The sequence below is a fragment of the Crassostrea angulata genome, chromosome 8, assembly GCF_025612915.1.
Source record: "Crassostrea angulata isolate pt1a10 chromosome 8, ASM2561291v2, whole genome shotgun sequence".
Classification (NCBI taxonomy): domain Eukaryota; kingdom Metazoa; phylum Mollusca; class Bivalvia; order Ostreida; family Ostreidae; genus Magallana; species Magallana angulata.
The window spans coordinates 19,591,677-19,606,019 of record NC_069118.1 but is presented as its reverse complement, the minus strand read 5'-3'; the positions used below and the strand labels follow the sequence as shown (position 1 = coordinate 19,606,019).

The 14,343-nt window shown below is 32.6% G+C and overlaps 1 pseudogene; it reads right to left on the bottom strand.

Annotated features, from left to right (window-relative positions):
- Positions 1-2,268: 2,268 nt before the first annotated feature.
- On the bottom strand, positions 2,269-14,114 carry LOC128160755 (neurogenic locus notch homolog protein 2-like; annotated as a pseudogene).
- Positions 14,115-14,343: the final 229 nt, after the last annotated feature.

The window sequence follows — 14,343 nt, the reverse complement described above, 5'->3', positions numbered from 1 at the left end:
GTATTAGTGTTCTAAATATACTGTCTTAGCTGTTGGTGTCTACTTACATGGAAAAGGGTATTTTTTCAAATTTAGAAAGTGGTATGATCTTCACTGAAAACCCTTAACATGTACATTCTTTTTGATAATTCAAACCTCATATCCAATCTCTACGAAATCTAACCCGATAGTTTTTATATTAGGTAATTACTTCTACGCATTTTTAACATCATCTGAAAGATGTGAAAAATCTCATTACTTATGATATATATGTTTTTTAAAGATATTTAAATATTAATTCATTTCTTTATATTTACATCTACCAAGTATTATTCCCTCTACTTCTTACAGAAACTTATAGTTAATTCATAGCTCTAAAGAAACAACCAGACTGAAATCTACACGCCCCGTTTATCGATTGGTCGAAATCTACAGCGGCTGAAACTGACAAGAAAGTGACAGGACTGAAATTGACACGCCCGGTTTATCGATTGGTCGAGACCTACAACTACCCAAGAAAAATCACGGATTGCACAAAATAATCATGATGATGTCAGACTTACTCTCAAAGGTCAAGATTTGGTTGTTTCTTTTAGCTAAAGTACTTATGTACATTATGATTAATAGCAATTAATTTTACTTGGTTTTACACTCAATTTATTACATAGTTAAAAGAAAGATGTTAATATAAACAATAAAATGCTTTCTTCGGTGATTCATTCGGGATAGGAAGGTAGCAATCATTGCAGAAAAAATAACATAACTAAAACCACCAAAGTTTAATTATCTGAATTCACAGATATAAATCAAGTGTGTTGTTTAACAAAACAATTTTGTTGATCCAGTGTAAAGGGAATTTCTTGGGGTGGGACGGTGAAAAGATATGCATTTCGTTATATTTAAACAATATAACTGAAACGTGTTTCTAAAACAACAATAAATATAAGGGTTCTTTTTAAGGGATATATAATTTTCCTAAAATACTCTGCGTATTTTAATAAATCCGATTTTTAAAAAAAATTCTCCACTCACTCTTCCTGAGTTTTAATGAATTGCTTCTATTAAAATGATTGACCAGAGACTTTACCAGGTAATCAAAAGACTGGGTATACTGTCACCGCAGACTTCCCGCTACTCAGTTCCTATTAATATTGGGAACCAGGTGCCTCAATCGTATGCAGATCTACTACGTCCTGATTCTTAACTTAATTCCCCAGCCAACAATACTGCTGGTGATTTTTTTTTCTAATTATCACCTTAGCCTCTACTTTCGTGACTATTGCCTTCCTAATACTTTTCTTCTTCTGCTCAGACTTTTCCAATGTGTTCGAGCTTCTCAGCCAGACACACAGCTGCCGGCTGGGCTGACTTATATACCCTTGGAACAGTTCATTTTAAAGGTGTCAGGTCATACCGTTTTGATGGGTGCGTTCAATTCGTTTCATAACTAATTTGTAACTCGCATTACCTCTGGATAATCCTTCTTGAATTAATTATTATTTTCATGTTAAACTTTTAAATTTATTAATGACAGTGTGTTAATAAATTACGTGGCAAATACTTATATTTCCATGAAAGAAATGTCTGTGTTGAATGTTTTAAAAAAATAGCCATCAGGAATGAATTCAGAGCAAGTGTAACATTACAAGCTAAAATACAGGGAGTGGGTAAATTATAAATGCCAACTATGAATGTAACAGGACAATGTAACGATATAATAAAATTAGTAACCTAGTTACAATTTTACCGACGTCTATATCAATACATGTAATTTAAACAGTCGCTGTTATTCTAAACTTGATTTATCTCTTAGTAATTCTGTGTAAAGTTCAATTTTTCATTGATAGCTAATATCTATCGGAGAACATTCAAAACTGGTATTTATTTTGATAAAAATTTCATTTAATCGGGTTATTTAAACTTCCTGAATGATAACGGTATTGTGATGAATGAGAGTTATCATATTGCAATTTATGATTACGATAATGCATATACATTTTATTTACACAATTTTGACACAAATGATGTGTACTTGATTACCCTGTCCTACGCTAAATCGTTTAGATAATATGATGAGATATGTATTACTATTTTTCTGGTTTAGCGATCTTTCTGTGTACAATATCTGAACAATTATAATACGTTTAGATTGTATGCAAACTCTAACACTCGACTTGAACAAGTTGTATTTTAACATTATTATATACAAAATTGATAGATCTCTATATTTGCAAGATATGTTAAAAATTTAAATAAACCAAAAAAATTCAAACAAAAAAGTGTGTTACCTTTATTTTTTATTCAACAAATATTGATAATTATAACAACATTATGCATTTTTCCGTAAATGTTATGGGTGATGAGATCGTGGGGTGGGGGTTGATCTGTTGTAAATAAAATATTGCCAATATTCGTCACTTTGATCTTGTCTTGATGGGACTGAGATAAACTTTGAAGGGGATTACACCAATGCATTAACTGAGACTGTGAACTCAAGTTGACTGGTTTCTGAAGAAGGTTAAACTGTACCAAAATTGAAATCTAATATTTAAATAACGGTCGATTCTGGGGTCCAAATCTTTCTGTTCAAAATAACTTAAATGTTTATGATTATATTAAAATATTGATTTATATTATTTTCAAATAACGGGGTCTCAACAATATAATTTTTAAGAAATATGATATTATTTAATAATATTGATATCTGATGTTCCTTGCGAAAATTAGGCAAACATTATGACTCTAAAGATGTGACTGTTTAACAAATGATTTATTTATTCATTATTTGAACTAATTAGTTATGACACAGGAAAATATAAGTGATTGTGTATTGCTAAATAGATGAGTAATCTCGGCCCAATTGAATTTATACATATTCGCTAATATAAACAAAGAGCAAAAAAAACCGGCGGTGTGCCTTTAAAATGTTAATCACATTCCTTAAAACACAATATCATTGAACTATGAGAAATCATTTAAACAAGTAATTGGAAAACCAACAGATATCAAAATGATGTTTCATAATTTTTTATATGTACTAAAATTTTATCAATGGAAACTGTAAATCTTCTTATCTTCAGGCTTGTAAAATGCACCAGATCTTGAAATAAAGGAATATGCCGCCATTCCTGTGAAAATATAATTAAGATAATTTCTTATTATTTTATTCTGTATTACAATACGTAAATCAAAACACAAAACCTGGATTTGTCAATACATGTTTGGACAAAATAATTTTACAAACTCTTGGTTTTCATTTGATTGATTCGCATTGATAAATGTTTTTGTTTTTTAAATAAAATGAAATATATATTTTATATGATTATGTTTTTAAAAATATGCTATTCGATGATGCCACAAATTTAAGGTTTGTCATAGATTTAACTTTAACAATATATTTTAGGTATTTAATACTATCATATTGATAGGTGATAGTGTTTAATTATTGATCTTTTAAACCAATGCGTATTGAGTATTTTAAGATTTTTTATTCATAAAGTTGAATAATGATGAATACTTCAAAAATATATTGAACCTTAAATATCAATACCTTTTAAAAGATAACGATGCTGGCTCAAAAACTGATGTTTTCGAGTTACACGTCGCTTTTTCAATCAGACGGCGAGCTGTGACAATGTTTTCCGTCAAACTTCCCCGAGTGTTGATGAACTTTGATAACTCTAAAACACCACTTTTTGTCTCTGAAAAAAATGGTTCTATAGTACTTTTGCTTTTTTATATTTTGGCATTTTGAATAAAACAATTTCATTACCAACCTTTTATGATCGTTTCCCTCTTTCGTCTTCGTTCCCATATGCACCTGTATCCACCATCTTCATTATAGCAGGTGGATTTTGCTGGACAAACATCTGTTGTGCATTCGTCGCGGTCCTTCTCGCAGTGCTCTCCAACAAATCCGCCATGACATTTACAAACATAACTAGACGTCGTTATATTTAAAAGACAAGTCCCATTGTTTTGACAAGGTCCAGATAAACACTGATCTACAACATCGCAAGAGTGTCCCAAGAATCCCGATGGGCACAAACAAGAAAAGGAGTTTCTACCGTTGACACAAGTTCCATTATTATGACATGGAGAATTATAGCAATAGTTATATTCCTCACAGTCCTTTCCTTTCCAATATTGTGGACAGGTACAAGTATATGTGGAATTTAGATTGTTACAAACGCCGTCATTACTGCATGGCAAATCATTGCAATAGTTGAATTTGTTACATGTTTTACCTTCCCAACTTTGTTGACAGATACATATGTAATCATCTTGTACGTTTTTACAATATCCTTTGTTTGTACAAGGATCGCTGTGGCAGTAATTATAAATTTCACATCGGTCTCCGAACCAATTTCCGGAGCATGCACAGAAAAAGGAAGAATTTTCATTTCTACATGTTCCGTTATTTTCACATTTATTTCCAGTACAATAATTTATTGCTTCGCAAAATTTTCCTTTCCATCCTGTCTGACACTCACAGAGATATTCAGCTCCATGTTCAACACATAAACCATTATTTTGACACGGGATGCTTTGACAGGGATGATATTCACAGCTGTATGTATTCTTTTTGTTGACACAAAGCTGAAGTGCTCCACATGGTCCATCTTTACAGAAATTCTTTTGACTGCAATCGTCGCCAACCCAGTCATCAGTGCAATTACAAATGGGACCAATATTTGAGTCATGACATATACCACTGTTCATACAAAGGTACTTTGAACAATTTTGACAATCAAAGCCATTATTTCTATCTATACACGTTGTATTAAGTGGACAAGGGTTACTTATGCATTCATTAATGTCAGTCTCACATAGACCCCCTTCCCATTCTATTGGACAAATGCAGTCGTAGGAACCAAACGTATTGACACACGTTGCACCATTCCTGCAAAATGAATGTGTTTTGCACTCGTCGATGTCTATATCGCAATGCCTTCCAGTAAACCGATTATCACACAAACAAAAATAAGTGTCGTCGACATCAAAACAGGTCCCATTGTTTTTACAAGGTTGAACAGAACAGGAACTAACGTGGACTTCACAATGACGACCCACCCAGTTTGGTTCACACGTACAACTATAATTACCAAACATGTTTCTACAAGATCCGTGGGAACCACACACAAAATACTGACACTCATCGACATCCTTTTCACACCTCTCTCCATCAAAATAAGAAGGACACGAACAGCTGAAATCACCAATCCTGTCAATACAGGTAGCATTGTTAAAACACGGGCTTGATAAACACTCATCAATATTTGTTTCGCATTTTAGACCAGTAAATCCATTAAGACAGTCACACGAAAATCCACCTATGCTATTATTACAAATCCCATGCCCATGACAAGTGTCATTCTTTAGACACTCATTTATATCAATACTGCACTGATCTCCTTTCCAACCTTTAGAACAACTGCAAAAAGCAGTAGCGTTATCTGTATTGTTGGTTCTATTTCCATATAGAGTTGATGTTGAGTTATTTGGATAAATTATTGATTTACACTTTCCTCCATTTTCGCAAGTCAGATTTGTACAAGGGTCTGGAACATTACAATCTGGACCTATCCAGTCTCTCGTACAATTGCAATCAAATAAAGCATCATTTGAAGCTTGGCAATAACCGTTAACACAAGTGCTATTCTCACATGCAAATGTTTCACACTTCCTACCTGTCCACTGTGGATCACATATACACAAAAAGGAGTCTTCAAAGTTATGACAAGTCCCCATTTGACCACACGGTTAATTATTACAATAATCTTTTGTAGTACAGTTTATCCCCATCCAACCATCAAAACAGGAACATCTTGCTTCTGAATCAATTTGAAAGCATTGACCATGATCTACACAAAGCTTAGATGTGAAGCAAATATTTTCAGTTTCACAATGCTGCCCTATCCATTCATTTTGACACAAACAGGTAAAGTGTGTTACATGATTGAGGCATGATCCGTTATGTCTGCAAGGATTGGTATAGCAGTGATCAACGTTCTCGCACGCTGAACCGAAAAAGCCTGGTTTACAAGAGCATGTGTAATTGAACTCGCTGTTGTGACAAGTTGCACCGTTTTGACACGGATTATTAAAACAATGATTAATTTCAGTACAGTTGTTCCCTGTCCATCCATCATGGCAAGAACAGTTGTAGCCAATGTTATTGTCTTCGCAACTGCCATGGCGTCCACATGGATTTCTCAGGCAATGACTGAGTCGATCACATTTTTCTCCAGCAATTCCATATGGACATTCGCATTTAAACCCTTCGTGTGCTTCAGTGCAAACATATGGATCGATGCAAGAGGATGCATTACAAAACTGGACTATTTCGCATAGGTTTCCAATGTAACCGGAGTTGCACACACAATTAAACCTTGTTGGGCCGTTAAAGCAAGTTCCATGGTTAGAACAAGTCACATTGTTACAATAGTTGTAAGACTGACACAGCGAACCTGACCACCCATTATTACATTTACAAACAAAACCAGATGCAACGTTTACACAAACACCTGAATTTTGGCAAGGACTACTAGCACAGTAATTGGCTTGCTCGCAAAATTTTCCCGACAGCCATTTTGGACATTTACACGTATAACCAGATTCATCATTAACACATGTAGATCCGTTTAGGCATAAATTAGCAAGACAGAAATCTCTGACAGAACAGTCAGTTCCTACGTACTCATGGTTGCAATGACATATAGGTTTTCCATTGCTGATTCTACAATTACCCCGATTATTACACTGAATTCCGTGGCAGGTGTTTCCAATTAACGATTCACAATTTTTTCCTGACGTTCCACTTCGACAGTGACAGTCATAACTACCGATTTTGTTGACACACTCCCCTCCATTACATGGCTCTAACTGACACTCGTCCTCATCTAACTGACATTTCAGACCGTACAAAGAAGGAGGACAGGTACAGTGAAAACTACCAGCAGTGTTTGTGCATGTTCCCCAGCTGCAGAAACTTCTTGTATTGCATTCATTAACATCCTGGTCACAGTTTCTATCTGTCCATCCTGTTTGTTACAAGAAACAATTTTTTAAAGATTCTAATTAAATAACATAGAATTTTTCCATATTGTTTTACTTGTGTACATAAACGTACCCATTTTACAGTAATTATGCCCATTAACAACACATTTTCTTGGATTACCGGGACAGTAAGCTAAGCAGTCTGATCCATAGTAACCCTCAGAACAATAAGCCTTGTATGAAATTTGAATGCTGAAATACACACAATATGGATAAGATATACATATATGTACATGTATTTATAGTCAAATAAGCATAACCATATGAACTTGGTTAAAAATGAATACCATGTGAATGAATTCGAACAATTTGATAGCTGGATCCATCCTGCTGAAGTTGCATGATGATAATGATAATACAAGTATTTTAAATATGTTCATTTTTGTCGCCAATACAAAAAATGATAAAGGATATCAGACATTTCACTCCTTGATTCTTCCAAAATCAGGATTTGTCGTTTGCTAACATAGCTTGTAAGAAACGATGTTCTAAATTATGATTTTATGACGTTGCGTTTTTAATTGCTTATAAATGAGTTGATTGAATTGTATTCACTATCATTGAAGACAATTTATATGCAGAACATAAACAGCAAAGACTTGCACCTCCACATTCTATTTTTCGCCTTTTATAAAATCGGAACGATTGGAGCTAACAATAAAAATCGTATATGTGTTAAAAAAATAAAAATGTAATCAATAAAGCAGGTACGACAAGCTGGCACAAAAATGTCAATAATCCCTGAAAACATTATGGAATTATGCTCAGAAGCAAAAGTTAGAAGTAATATTTTTACTGCATTTAAAATATATGTGTAACATTAAAGTTTTTGAAATACAAAGAATTTAAAGCTTTCTATTACAATTTCTTTAGCATATGTCAATTTTTCTATCTTTAGCATTACATAGTAACATTTCTGATTTTTAAAATCATTAAAATTGTATTATTTCAGTTGATCTACTTTTTTTTTCACTTTTAAAAATGATATTTTTTTTCTTAAGAGAAAAAAATTGCCGGAAAAGTTTGTTTCTTTTTATTGAATAATCATGGCATCTAAACAATTTGACACTTTTCTGGATTCCATTTAGTTACGACAAGTAGTCGGACAATTTGTGAAAAAAAACCTGACAAAATTCATCGTTCTATCTTAGTGACGCTTAGGCGTCTCGCGATGATTTTTCCATTTTTCATTACCATAGAAAACTAATTTACTTGTTTCGGTTTACCTTAATCTTTTCTCAGTTAACATACGAACATCGACATTCATCTAATTGACTTAATCACCTTTTTCGGCCTTTAGTAATCAGTGTCAGCGCACAGAGGAAATTCGGTGAAATTAGCCAGCAAGTTTTTAAATCAAGCATCTTGTTTGGTCAATGAGAGCAATTCCAAATTAAGCTGGTTGGTTGGTCAATTTACTTAATTAACTCTCCATCCGACGCCTACAGAATAAAGAACTTGCAAAGTTTTACGAAATGTTCTTTTCCATTAAGTGGGCTTGACAAAATTAAATGTATTTTCATTAATTTAAGTTTTCATTTCATAATTAATTATCTTTTTCTTTTGCTAATTTGATTAATCTTTGTTTTGTTTCTTTAAAACATTTTAAGAAAATTGATTAACTCTACATATTTTTGAAGAACTATGAATTTGTCATTTATAATCAAGGATTTTAGTTTTTATCCTCTATAAAGGATATTTCACTTTTTTGTTTATTACGCCATGATATTTAATTTTTCTTCATTTCATTTAAATGTGTGATTTTTATTATTGACATTCATGCTGTTTTCAACAAATTTGAATTCGCCGCGTAAATTTTGTAAACCTATAATGAACTCTTCAGTGTAAAAAGGTACATTTACAAATCGGTAGAAATTCGTCGGCTAAGCAATATTACAAAGTTAATTCCTCTTTTCATATCTAATGACAACAATTATTGTTTTCGGTTATTATTTTTTTTTGCATAATCATTCACAATCACAGAAAATATAAATGTGAAGAGCTATATCTGCATATTATTTTTGTTTTGGGGTCAAAGCAGATAAAATATTGTTAACTTCAGATAAAGGAAATTACAATAAAATCAATATAAATTACTCAAATTAATCCAGTACATATGTGTTTTTACAAGACCTGTAAATATGATCAATATAAACACAACATACAGTACGTAAATATATTTTTTCGATTAAATAATTTGCTCGAAATTTCTTCTGCCGCCTTATAATTCTATGTTCGTTAGAAAAAAGAATGCTATAGATAAACTCTTTGCAATTAAACTATATCAATTTTAATTCAAAAGCATTCATTTACATTTAATTATACATAAAAAACATACCTAAATGTATTTTTGTCGATTAAAAAACTTGCCGTCAAGTTTTTCTGCCTCCAATGCTGAGACAGTATGTTGTTTCCTATCACTAGGCTGTAGTCGGAGAACACTGTCTGGTAGATAATTGGCAAAGACGATGTCTGTATATCTCCCACAGTAATTGAAATCTTGTCTGAATATTTATTCTTAAAAGAAGATATTCAATACGTATTTATTATGTGTTTCAATAACTTGTTTAATATTCAACATATAGGGTACGTTGACTTGTTACAGGTTTACCGTCAACAGTCATTTTCTCTCTGTCCCAAGATATTTATGCAGGGTTTTATTAATTACTACATATCAATTCATGTAAATATATCATGGTCCCTGCAAGTCCCTCTTTCTTGTTAGGTAGCAATATACACATTAAAAACTAGAAAGGGGGTCGTGCATTGCAAAAACATAAAAATTACCGTACTTTATTTTCTAAAAAAATTAAACAAAGCGTGTCAAGTGACGTTTAAATGACAAAAAGATCTCATAATTTCATTAAAGATGAAGGTATAAAAAGACGAAAAGTCAGGAAAGAAATTATGATATGTTGGTTCACATAATCTCTTTATAAAACTACCCAAGTTTTTTTTCGTTCCTGTAATTTTCGGCAATCGGTTTTTGGAACGTAGTTCGCAGTTCGAAGTTCGCAATTGAATAGTGAACTGCGTTCTAGAACGCAGTTCGCAATTCAAAATTTAAAGTTCATATTTTGGCCTGAAATTTTCAGGGGCATTTACTGGTGGTATACCACTGCCACCGTGAACATTTGGTGAAGTGGACAGTTTTTGAGATTTTGGCTTTCTCGCAATTGAATAGTGAACTGCGTTCTAGAATGCAGTTCGCAATTCAAAATTTAGAATTCATATTTGGGTCCTGAAATTTTCAGGGTCATCTACTAGTGGTATATCACTCCCACTGTGAAAATATGGTAATGCAGTTATCTATAGTTTTTGAGAATCGGGCTTATATGCAATTGAATAGTGAACTGTGTTCCAGAACGCAGTTCGCAATTCATAATTTAAAATTCATATTTGGGGCCCGAAATTTTCAGGGGCATTTACTGGTGTTATACCACTGCCACCGTTAAAATTTGAAGAAGTGGTCTTCTCTAGTTTTTGAGATTTTGGCTTTCTCGCAATTGAATAGTGAACTGCGTTCTAGAACGCAGTTCGCAATACAAAATTTAGAATTCATATTTGAGGCCCGAAATGTTCAGGGGCATTTGCTAGTGGTATTTCATTACCACTGTGAAAATATGGTATTGCAGTTATCTATAGCACCAGAGGATGACCCTAAACATTTTAGGCCCCAAATATGAATTCTAAATTTTGAATTGCGAACTGCGTTCTAGTTCACTTTTCAATTGCAAAGAAGCCCGAATCTCAATAACTAGAGAAGACCACTTCACCATATTTTCAGGGTGGTAATGGTATACCACCAGTAAATGACCCTGATAATTTCAGGCCCCAAATATAAATTCTAAATTTTAAATTGCGAACCGCGTTCTAGAACGTTCTAGAACGCAGTTCACTTTTTAATTGCAAATAAGCCCGAATCTAAAAAAGAAGATTTAAACACTTCACCATATTTTTATGGTGGTAATGGTATACCACCAGTAGATGACCCTCAGAATTTCAGGCCCCAAATATGAATTCTAATTTTTTTTAATTTATTAATTTTATATAAGACAATTTACAAAATTGTGTTCATCAATAACTTCTACATAAATATAAATTCTATTGAAATCATAATTCATGTTCGAATTTATCAGTACATGAAAACAGTATTACACACACAATGATATATATAAGAAAACATTCATAATAACACATAATGTATCGTACGAAAACATAATAATACATGCGAATAAAGGAATGTTACATTCATCGGTTTACTTAGATAAATAAGATGAACCCCTGACTTACCCAGTGGACATAACATCCACATACATGTATGCATACAGTCCATTACTATACGTCCCCGGGTAAAGCGCTGAATTCTAAATTTTGAATTGCAAACCGCGTTCTAGAACGCAGTTCACTATTCAATTGCATATAAGTCCGATTCTCAAAAACTATAGATAACTGCATCACCATATTTTCACAGTGGTAGTGCTATACCACTAATAAATGTCCCTGAAAAGAAGAAGGTACAGTTTCTTTTAATATTTGCCCTAAAATTCAAAAGTTGTTCAAATCTCATGAAAATCCACATATACTCTCTTGAACATGTGTGTATATGAAATACCAAGCTATATACTTTTATCCTGTTTCAAAAGATAATTATGAGCTGAACATTTTTGCATATTTCTAAGATTTAGTAAAAAATGGTGAAAAATGGTACATTTTCTCATAGTTTTTTGAAAAGGAAACTGTGTCCGCAGCCGTCGCCCACAACAAAATTAATATATTTTATATGTTTTAACGTGATAAAGTTATGATATGAGTTTCATCGTGGACGACGGCTGCGGACATAGATATCTATTCAAAAAACCACTTAGGAAATGGTGTCTTCTGCTCAGTTTTATGAAAATTACGGGAAAATACACTGTTTTTGACGTCACAATTACCCTTGTGAAAGTCTAATCAGGTAACTTTTTATAGATTCTTAGCTTATGGGTATTTGTTTTGTAAATAAATGTTACATTTTCAATTTTTGGTGATATTTTTAACAATCACTCTAAAACAGGGCAAAATATGACTGAAACTGTACTTAGTTCTTTCGAGCCCCAAATATGAATTCTAAATTTTGAATTACTAACTGCGTTCTAGAACGCAGTTCATTATTCAATTGCGAAAAAGCCAAAATATCAGACACTAGAGAAGACCACTTCTTCAAATTTTCACGGTGGCAGTGTTATACCACCAGCAAATGCCCCTGAAAATTTCGAGCCCCAAATATGAATTCTAAATTTTGAATTGCGAACTGCGTTCTAGAATGCAGTTCTATATTCAATTGCATATAAGCCCGACTCTCAAAAACAAGAGATAACTGCATTACCATATTTCCACAGTGGTAATGATATACCACTAGTAGATTACCCTGAAAATTCGGGCCCCAAATATGAATTCTAAATTTTGAACTGCGAACTGCGTTCTAGAACGCAGTTCACTATTCAAATGCGAAAAGGCCAAAATCTGAAAAACTAGAGAAAACTACTTCACCAAATTTTCACGGTGGCAGTGGGATACCACCAGTAAATGCCCCTGAAAATTTCGTGCTCCGAATATGAATTACTACTGCAAACTGCGTTCCAAAAATCGATTGCCATAATTTTCTCCAGGTAAAAAAGACGAAATGTCATAATCATGATATCTATCAGCGATTTATAGTATACTTCTGTGTGGTATTTTTGTTGAAAAACGTAAGTAATAAAACAGTAACTTGGGATATATTTTGATATGTTATTAGCATGCAAATTAATGATCATTTAGCATATTACCCAACTATCAACTTCAAGAAATTGGGGATTAGTTGTATTGCCCACTTTAGATCCGTACACAACATCTTTTCGTCTCATATCAAGTGTTGTGGTAAAGCTAGTCAGACAAGGATGGCTTCTCTTCCTAATATATTAGAAAAAATAGACAAGTACTTTGACGTTGTTAATATCTACTTTTATAGACAAGGACTCTTAACGTTTTATTGGTATTTCTTACATATATGGATTTATAGCTTATATCATATAAATTATTACTTGAGGCATACAGTAAGGACTGGTTTACATAGTTCTGTACAGTGTATCCCAGATACACCCTGACAACAGGCACCACCGTGGAGTCGTCCATCGCTCTTCACTTCATCAACGTGGAAATAAAACGTAATTTTTCCTTGCAATACCTACAAGTGTTACAAAAGACTTTGTCTAGATCGAACGCTTTTGATTATATTCATTATTATGCCACTTGTCTTGGTGGAAGAGATGAATGGGGAGAAATGATTTATTTTCCGGCTGATATTATATGCGTTTCGAAAGAACTTTAAAATGTTATTTATCTACGTAACAGTAAACAATTTGCTTCTAAATACTCCTTATGAGTTAATTTGAAGCATTTATTCATTGAAAAAATAGATTTATTATTGTCAAAATTTAGTGACGTATTGTAAATGTAAAATTATTTATGAAATTATTTAGATTTTAGTTTAGAGGCTATGATCCTATGCGGAATAAAATGAGAAACGTCAATTTTAATACAATCGAATTTAGACATTTGATAAAGGTCTGAAGATTTTAAGTCAACGGACTACACTGTCCACTTAATTCTGATCTTCATTTCATTGTAAAGATACGAATTTAACGTTGAGACAACTCTGTAATGCCTGCTTGGTTACCTTCGTATTAAAACAAATAGTTTGTTTCATTCATTGTTAAAAATCACGTAATTATTCTGATAATTTCCAGTATAAATAGGTTCTATTTTAAAAACTGTGCTCTCTGGTAGATGCTACTGTTAATGTTTAAATAAGCTAATTTGTTAACAATCGCTACATTTTTTCAAATAAAATTAACGTAAAAGAGAACAGAAGTAAAGATAAATAATAAAGAAAGCAAAACATATTAATTTTATATACTGAAAGAAAGCGTCTGGTTCAACATTGTCAATAATTTTATCTATATAACTCTTTCTGTGTATGAATCCAAATTCTACTTTACCTTAATTTGGAAAACACAACACAATAACATCAGTAAAAAGATCGATCCCGTCATTTTTACACAGAACCTCTCACCATCAGACTTAAAATATTTGATATCTTGCAGCATTCATGTAAAAAAAAAACCGATAACATTAACGACGTTATCAAATAACTTGTTATTTTGTTTGCTTGCTGATAAAATTTTGTACCAGTTTCTGTGTCTTGTTTTGGTATATTTTCCAATGACTATAGATAACAGTATACTATATTAGATTAAAACAAGATGCATATGGGCCACATCG